Genomic DNA, 10,811 nt, shown 5'->3' on the forward strand with positions numbered 1-10,811 from the left:
GAATTTTATTTTGAAATATCGTCAATAGTGTTAACATTATACAGTGTATACTCACCAAAATCATGCTACACAACAAAGGTCACCAGATAATCGGACTACAACAGTTATTTCAGAAAAAAAATCTTTTTGCACATTTTTGGGGAATTTTATTGTGAAAAATCGTCAATAGCGTTAACATTATACACTGTATACTCACCAAAATCATGATACACAACAAGGGTCACCTGATAATCATACTAAAACAGTTATTTCAGAAAAAAAATCTTTTTGCATATTTTTGGGGAATTTTATTGTGAAAAATCGTCAATAGCGTTAATATTATACAGTGTATGATGACCAAAATCATGTTACACAACAAAGGTCACCAGATAATCGGACTACAACAGTTATTTCAGAAAAATTAGTTTTTGCATATTTTTGGGGAATTTTATTGTGAAAAATCGTCAATAGCGTTAATATTATACACTGTATACTCACCAAAATCATGCTACACAACAATGGTCACCAGATAATCGGACTACAACAGTTATTTCAGAAAAAAAAATCTTTTTGCATATTTTTGGGGAATTTTATTGTGAAAAAAAGTCAATAGCGTTAATATTATACTATGTAGGATGACCAAAATCATGCTACACAACAAGGGTCACCAGATAATCATACTACAACAGTTATTTCAGAAAAATGTGTTTTTGCATATTTTTGGGGAATTTTATTGTGAAAAATCGTCAATAGCGTTAATATTATACACTGTAGGATGACCAAAATCATGCTACACAACAAGGGTCACCTGATAATCATACTACAACAGTTATTTCAGAAACATTTGTTTTTGCATATTTTTGGGGAATTTTATTGTGAAAAAGCGTCAATAGCGTTAATATTATACACTGTATACTCACCAAAATCATGCTACACAACAAGGTTCACCTGATAATCATACTACAACAGTCATTTCAGAAAAAAAAACTGTTTGCATATTTTTGGGGAATTTTATTGTGAAAAACCATCAGTAGCGTTAATATTATACACTGTATACTCATCAAAATCATGCTATACAACAAGGGTCACCAGATAATCGTACTACAACAGTTATTTCAGAGAAATGTGTTTTTGCATATTTTTGGGGAATTTTATTGTGAAAAATCGTCAATAGCGTTAATATTATACAGTGTAGGATGACCAAAATCATGCTACACAACAAGCGTCACCAGATAATCGTACTACAACAGTTATTTCAGAAAAATTTGTTTTTGCATATTTTTGGGGAATTTTATTGTGAAAAATCGTCAATAGCGTTAATATTATACAGTGTAGGATGACCAAAATCATGATACACAACAAAGGTCACCTGATAATCGTACTACAACAGTTATTTCAGAAAAATTTGTTTTTGCATATTTTTAGGGAATTTTATTGTGAAAAATTGTCAATAGCGTTAATATTATACCGTGTAGGATGACCAAAATCATGCTACACAACAAAGGTCACCTGATAATCGTACTACAACAGTTTTTTCAGAAAAATGTGTTTTCGCATATTTTTGGGGAATTTTATTGTGAAAAATCTTCAATAGCGTTAATATTATACACTGTATACTCACCAAAATCATGCTACACAACTAAGGTCACCTGATAATCATACTACAACAGTTATTTCAGAAAAATGTGTTTTTGCATATTTTTGGGGAATGTTATTGTGAAAAATCGTCAATAGCGTTAATATTATACAGTGTAGGATGACCAAAATCATGCTATACAACAAGGGTCACCAGATAATCGGACTAGAACAGTTATTTCAGAAAAATGTGTTTTTGCATATTTTTGGGGAATTTTATTGTGAAAAATCGTCAATAGCGTTAATATTATGCACTGTAGGATGACCAAAATCTTGCTACACAACAAGGGTCACCTGATAATCGGACTACAACAGTTATTTCAGAAAAAAAAATCTTTTTGCATATTTTTGGGGAATTTTATTGTGGCAAATCGTCAATAGCGTTAATATTATACACTGTATACTCACCAAAATCATGCTACACAACAAAGGTCACCTGATAATCATACTACAACAGTCATTTCAGAAAAAAATCTTTTTGCATATTTTTGGGGAATTTTATTGTGAAAAATCATCAATAGCGTTAATATTATACTATGTAGGATGACCAAAATCATGCTATACAACAAGGGTCACCTGATAATCATACTACAACAGTTATTTCAGAATAATGTGTTTTTGCATATTTTTGGGGAATTTTATCGTGAAAAATCGTCAATAGCGTTAATATTATACACTGTATACTCACCAAAATCATGATACACAACAAAGGTCACCTGATAATCGTACTACAACAGTTATTTCAGAAAAATTTGTTTTTGCATATTTTTGGGGAATTTTATTGTGAAAAATCGTCAATAGCGTTAATATTATCCAGTGTAGGATGACCAAAATCATGCTACACAGCAAGGGTCACCTGATAATCATACTACAACAGTTATTTCAGAAAAATTAGTTTTTTGCATATTTTTGGGGAATTTTATTGTGAAAAATGTTCAATAGCGTTAATATTATACACTGTATACTCACCAAAATCATGATACACAACAAGGGTCACCAGATAATCGGACTACAACAGTTATTTTAGAAAAAAAAAATCTTTTTGCATATTTTTGGGGAATTTTATTGTGAAAAATCTTCAATAGCGTTAATATTATACAGTGTAGGATGACCAAAATCATGCTATACAACAAGGGTCACCAGATAATCATACTACAACAGTTATTTCAGAAAAATGTGTTTTTGCATATTTTTGGGGAATTTTATTGTGAAAAATCGTCAATAGCGTTAATATTATACAGTGTAGGACGACCAAAATCATGATACACAACAAGGGTCACCAGATAATCGTACTACAACAGTCATTTCAGAAAAAAAAAATCTTTTTTCTTTTTTTTTGGGGAATTTTATTGTGAAAAATCGTCAATAGCGTTAATATTATACACTGTATACTCACCAAAATCATGCTACACAACAAGGGTCACCTGATAATCATACTACAACAGTCATTTCAGAAAAATGTGTTTTTGCATATTTTTGGGGAATTTTATTGTGAAAAATCGTCAATAGCGTTAATATTATACACTGTATACTCACCAAAATCATGCTACACAACAAGGGTCACCTGATAATCATACTACAATAGTTATTTCAGAAACATTCGTTTTTGCATATTTTTGGGAATTTCATTGTGAAAAATCGTCAAATAGCGTTAATATTATACAGTGTAGGATGACCAAAATCATGCTATACAACAAGGGTCACCTGATAATCGGACTACAACAGTTATTTCAGAAAAATGTGTTTTTGCATATTTTTGGGGAATTTTATTGTGAAAAATCATCAATAGCGTTAATATTATACACTGTATACTCACCAAAATCATGCTACACAACAAGGGTCACCTGATTATCATACTACAACAGTTATTTCAGAAAAAAAACTTTTTGCATATTTTTGGGGAATTTTATTGTGAAGAATCGTCAATAGCGTTAATATTATACAGTGTAGGATGACCAAAATCATGATACACAACAAGGGTCACCTGATAATCGTACTACAACAGTTATTTCAGAAAAATGTGTTTTTGCATATTTTTGGGGAATTTTATCGTGAAAAATCGTCAATAGCGTTAATATTATACACTGTATACTCACCAAAATCATGCTACACAACAAGGGTCACCTGATAATCATACTACAACAGTCATTTCAGAAAAAAAAAATCTTTTTGCATGTTTTTGGGGAATTTTATTGTGAAAAATCGTCAATAGCGTTAATATTATACAATGTAGGATGACCAAAATCATGTTACACAACAAGGGTCACCAGATAATCATACTACAATATTTATTTCAGAAACATTCTTTTCTGCATATTTTTGGGAATTTTATTGTGAAAAATCGTCAATAGCATTAATATTATACAGTGTAGGATGACCAAAATCATGCTACACAACAAGGGTCACCTGATAATCATACTACAATAGTTATTTCAGAAACATTCGTTTTTGCATATTTTTGGGAATTTTATTGTGAAAAATCGTCAAATAGCGTTAATATTATACAGTGTAGGATGACCAAAATCATGCTACACAACAAGGGTCACCTGATAATCAGACTACAACAGTTATTTCAGAAAAATGTGTTTTTGCATATTTTTGGGGAATTTTATTGTGAAAAATCGTCAATAGCGTTAATATTATACACTGTATACTCACCAAAATCTTGCTACACAACAAGGGTCACCAGATAATCATACTACAACAGTTATTTCAGAAATATGTGTTTTTGCATATTTTTGGGGAATTTTATTGTGAAATATCGTCAATAGCGTTAATATTATACAGTGTAGGATGACCAGAATCATGCTATACAACAAGGGTCACCTGATAATCGTACTACAATATTTATTTCACAGAAATGTGTTTTTGCATATTTTTGGGGAATTTTATTGTGAAAAATCGTCAATAGCGTTAATATTATACACTGTATACTCACCAAAATCATGCTATACAACAAGGGTCACCAGATAATCGGACTACAACAGTTATTTCAGAAAAAAAAACTTTTTGCATATTTTTGGGGAATTTTATTGTGAAAAATCGTCAATAGCGTTAATATTATATACTGTATACTCACCAAAATCATGCTACACAACAAAGGTCACCTGATAATCGTACTACAATATTTATTTCACAGAAATGTGTTTTTGCATATTTTTGGGGAATTTTATTGTGAAAAATCGTCAATAGCATTAATATTATACAGTGTAGGATGACCAAAATCATGATACACAACAAGGGTCACCAGATAATCATACTACAACAGTTATTTCAGAAAAAAAAGAATCTTTTTGCATATTTTTGGGGAATTTTATTGTGAAAAATCGTCAATAGCATTAATATTATACAGTGTAGGATGACCAAAATCATGATACACAACAAGGGGTCACCTGATAATCATACTACAACAGTTATTTCAGAAAAATTTGTTTTTGCATATTTTTGGGGAATTTTATTGTGAAAAATCGTGAATATCGTTAATATTATACAGTGTAGGATGACCAAAATCATGCTACACAACAAGGGTCACCAGATGATCATACTACAACAGTTATTTCAGAAAAAAAAACTTTTTGCATATTTTTGGGGAATTTTATTGTGAAAAATCGTCAATAGCGTTAATATTATATACTGTATACTCACCAAAATCATGCTACACAACAAGGGTCACCAGATAATCGGACTACAACAGTTATTTCAGAAATATGTGTTTTTGCATATTTTTGGGGAATTTTATTGTGAAATATCGTCAATAGCGTTAATATTATACAGTGTAGGATGACCAAAATCATGCAATACAACAAGGGTCACCTGATAATCATACTACAACAGTTATTTCAGAAAAAAAAACTTTTTGCATATTTTTGGGGAATTTTATTGTGAAAAATCGTCAATAGCGTTAATATTATACACTGTATACTCACCAAAATCATGCTATACAACAATGGTCACCAGATAATCGTACTACAATAGTTATTTCAGAAAAATTTGTTTTTGCATATTTTTGGGGAATTTTATTGTGAAAAATCGTCAATAGCGTTAATATTATACAGTGTAGGATGACCAAAATCATGCTACACAACAAGGGTCACCATATAATCACACTACAACAGTTATTTCAGAAAAATTAGTTTTTGCATATGTTTGGGGAATTTTATTGTGAAAAATCGTCAATAGCGTTAATATTATACAGTGTAGGATGACCAAAATCATGCTACACAACAAGGGTCACCTGATAATCGGAATACAACAGTTATTTCAGAAATATGTGTTTTTGCATATTTTTGGGGAATTTTATTGTGAAATATCGTCAATAGCGTTAATATTATACAGTGTAGGATGACCAAAATCATGATACACAACAAGGGTCACCTGATAATCCTACTACAACAGTCATTTCAGAAAAAAAAATCTTTTTGCATATTTTTGGGGAATTTTATTGTGAAAAATCGTCAATAGCGTTAATATTATACAGTGTAGGATGACCAAAATCATGCTACACAACAATGGTCACCTGATAATGATACTACATCAGTTATTTCAGAAAAATGTGTTTTTGCATATTTTTGGGGAATTTTATTGTGAAAAATCGTCAATAGCGTTAATATTATACACTGTATACTCACCAAAATCATGATACATAACAAGGGTCACCTGATAATCGGACTACAACAGTTATTTCATAAAAATTAGTTTTTGCATATTTTTGGGGAATTTTATTGTGAAAAATCGTCAATAGCGTTAATATTATACAGTGTAGGATGACCAAAATCATGCTACACAACAAGGGTCACCTGATAATCGTACTACAACAGTTATTTCAGAAAAATTTGTTTTTGCATATTTTTGGGGAATTTTATTGTGAAAAATCGTCAATAGCGTTAATATTATACACTGTATACTCACCAAAATCATGCTACACAACAAGGGTCACCTGATAATCGTACTACAACAGTTATTTCATAAAAATTAGTTTTTGCATATTTTTGGGGAATTTTATTGTGAAAAATAATCAATAGCGTTAATATTATACACTGTATACTCACCAAAATCATGCTACACAACAAGGGTCACCTGATAATCATACTACAACAGTTATTTCAGAAAAATGTGTTTTTGCATATTTTTGGGGAATTTTATTGTGAAAAATCGTCAATAGCGTTAATATTATACACTGTATACTCACCAAAATCATGCTACACAACAATGGTCACCTGATAATCGTACTACAAAAGTTATTTAAAAAAAAAATGTTTTGCATATTTTTGGGGAATTTTATTGTGAAAAATCGTCAATAGCGTTAATATTATACAGTGTAGGATGACCAAAATCATGATACACAACAAGGGTCACCTGATAATCGGACTACAACAGTTATTTCAGAAAAATGTGTTTTTGCATATTTTTGGGGAATTTTATTGTGAAAAATCGTCAATAGCGTTAATATTATACACTGTATACTCACAAAAATCATGCTACACAACAAGGGTCACCTGATAATCGGACTACAACAGTTATTTCAGAAATATGTGTTTTTGCATATTTTTGGGGAATTTTATTGTGAAAAATCGTCAATAGCGTTAATATTATACAGTGTAGGATGACCAAAATCATGCTATACAACAAGGGTCACCTGATAATCGTACTACAACAGTCATTTCAGAAAAATGTGTTTTTGCATATTTTTGGGGAATTTTATTGTGAAAAATCGTCAATAGCGTTAATATTATATACTGTATTCTCACCAAAATCATGCTACACAACAAAGGTCACCTGATAATCATACTACAACAGTTATTTCAGAAAAATTAGTTTTTGCATATTTTTGGGGAATTTTATCGTGAAAAATCGTCAATAGCGTTAATATTATACAATGTAGGATGACCAAAATCATGATACACAACAAGGGTCACCTGATAATCATACTACAACAGTCATTTCAGAAAAATGTGTTTTTGCATATTTTTTGGGAATTTTATTGTGAAAAATCGTCAATAGCGTTAATATTATACAGTGTAGGATGACCAAAATCATGATACACAACAAAGGTCACCTGATAATCGTACTACAATATTTATTTCACAGAAATGTGTTTTTGCATATTTTTGGGGAATTTTATTGTGAAAAATCGTCAATAGCGTTAATATTATACACTGTATACTCACCAAAATCATGCTACACAACAATGGTCACCTGATAATCATACTACAACAGTCATTTCAGAAAAATGTGTTTTTGCATATTTTTGGGGAATTTTATTGTGAAAAATCGTCAATAGCGTTAATATTATACACTGTATACTCACCAAAATCATGCTATACAACAAGGGTCACCTGATAATCATACTACAACAGTTATTTCAGAAAAAATTGTTTTTGCATATTTTTGGGGAATTTTATTGTGAAAAATCGTCAATAGCGTTAATATTATACAATGTAGGATGACCAAAATCATGTTACACAACAAGGGTCACCAGATAATCATACTACAACAGTTATTTCAGAAAAATGTGTTTTTGCATATTTTTGGGGAATTTTATTGTGAAAAATCGTCAATAGCGTTAATATTATACAGTGTAGGATGACCAAAATCATGATACACAACAAGGGTCACCTGATAATCGTACTACAATATTTATTTCACAGAAATGTGTTTTTGCATATTTTTGGGGAATTTTATTGTGAAAAATCGTCAATAGCATTAATATTATACAGTGTAGGATGACCAAAATCATGATACACAACAAGGGTCACCTGATAATCATACTACAATAGTTATTTCAGAAACATTTGTTTTTGCATATTTTTGGGAATTTTATTGTGAAAAATCGTCAAATAGCGTTAATATTATACAATGTAGGATGACCAAAATCATGCTATACAACAAGGGTCACCAGATAATCATACTACAACAGTCATTTTAGAATAAAATAATCTTTTTGCATATTTTTGGGGAATTTTATTGTGAAAAATCGTCAATAGCGTTAATATTATACAGTGTAGGATGACCAAAATCATGCTACACAACAAGGGTCACCTGATAATCGGACTACAACAGTTATTTCAGAAAAATGTGTTTTTGCATATTTTTGGGGAATTTTATTGTGAAAAATCGTCAATAGCGTTAATATTATACACTGTATACTCACCAAAATCATGCTACACAACAAGGGTCACCTGATAATCGGACTACAACAGTTATTTCAGAAAAATGTGTTTTTGCATATTTTTGGGGAATTTTATTGTGAAATATCGTCAATAGCGTTAATATTATACAGTGTAGGATGACCAAAATCATGATACACAACAAGGGTCACCAGATAATCATACTACAACAGTTATTTCAGAAAAATGTGTTTTTGCATATTTTTGGGGAATTTTATTGTGAAAAATCATCAATAGCGTTAATATTATACAGTGTAGGACGACCAAAATCATGCTACACAACAATGGTCACCTGATAATCATACTACAACAGTCATTTCAGAAAAAAAAATCGTTTTGCATATTTTTGGGGAATTTTATTGTGAAAAATCGTGAATAGCGTTAATATTATACACTGTATACTCACCAAAATCTTGCTATACAACAAGGGTCACCAGATAATCGTACTACAACAGTTATTTCAGAAAAATTTGTTTTTGCATATTTTTGGGGAATTTTATTGTGAAAAATCGTCAATAGCGTTAATATTATACAGTGTAGGATGACCAAAATCATACTACACAACAAGGGTCACCTGATAATCGTACTACAACAGTTATTTCAGAAATATGTGTTTTTGCATATTTTTGGGGAATTTTATTGTGAAATATCGTCAATAGCATTAATATTATACCGTGTAGGATGACCAAAATCATGCTACACAACAAGGGTCACCTGATAATCATACTACAACAGTCATTTCAGAAAAAAAAATCTTTTTGCATATTTTTGGGGAATTTTATTGTGAAAAATCGTCAATAGCGTTAATATTATACACTGTATACTCACCAAAATAATGCTACACAACAAGGGTCACCTGATAATCGTACTACAACAGTTATTTCATAAAAATTAGTTTTTGCATATTTTTGGGGAATTTTATTGTGAAAAATAATCAATAGCGTTAATATTATACACTGTATACTCACCAAAATCATGCTACACAACAATGGTCACCTGATAATCATACTACAACAGTTATTTCAGAAAAATGTGTTTTTGCATATTTTTGGGGAATTTTATTGTGAAAAATCGTCAATAGCGTTAATATTATACACTGTATACTCACCAAAATCATGATACACAACAATGGTCACCTGATAATCGTACTACAAAAGTTATTTTAAAAAAAAATGTTTTGCATATTTTTGGGGAATTTTATTGTGAAAAATCGTCAATAGCGTTAATATTATACACTGTATATTCACCAAAATCATGCTACACAACAAGGGTCACCTGATAATCGTACTACAAAAGTTATTTAAAACATTTTTTTTTTGCATATTTTTGGGGAATTTTATTGTGAAAAATCGTCAATAGTGTTAATATTATACAATGTAGGATGACCAAAATCATACTATACAACAATGGTCACCAGATAATCGGACTACAACAGTTATTTCAGAGAAATGTGTTTTTGCATATTTTTGGGGAATTTTATTGTGAAAAATCGTCAATAGCGTTAATATTATACAATGTAGGATGACCAAAATCATGCTACACAACAAGGGTCACCAGATAATCATACTACATCAGTTATTTCAGAAACATTTGTTTTTGCATATTTTTGGGGAATTTTATTGTGAAAAATCGTCAATAGCGTTAATATTATACACTGTATACTCACCAAAATCATGATACACAACAAGGGTCACCTGATAATCATACTACATCAGTTATTTCAGAAACATTTGTTTTTGCATACTTTTGGGGAATTTTATTGTGAAAAATCGTCAATAGCGTTAATATTATACACTGTATACTCACCAAAATCATGATACACAACAAGGGTCACCTGATAATCGTACTACAAAAGTTATTTAAAACATTTTTTTTTTGCATATTTTTGGGGAATTTTATTGTGAAAAATCGTCAATAGCGTTAATATTATACAGTGTAGGATGACCAAAATCATGATACACAACAAGGGTCACCTGATAATCGTACTACAATATTTATTTCACAGAAATGTGTTTTTGCATATTTTTGGGG

The sequence above is a fragment of the Scomber scombrus genome, unplaced genomic scaffold (assembly GCF_963691925.1).
Source record: "Scomber scombrus unplaced genomic scaffold, fScoSco1.1 SCAFFOLD_99, whole genome shotgun sequence".
NCBI classification, from domain to species: domain Eukaryota; kingdom Metazoa; phylum Chordata; class Actinopteri; order Scombriformes; family Scombridae; genus Scomber; species Scomber scombrus.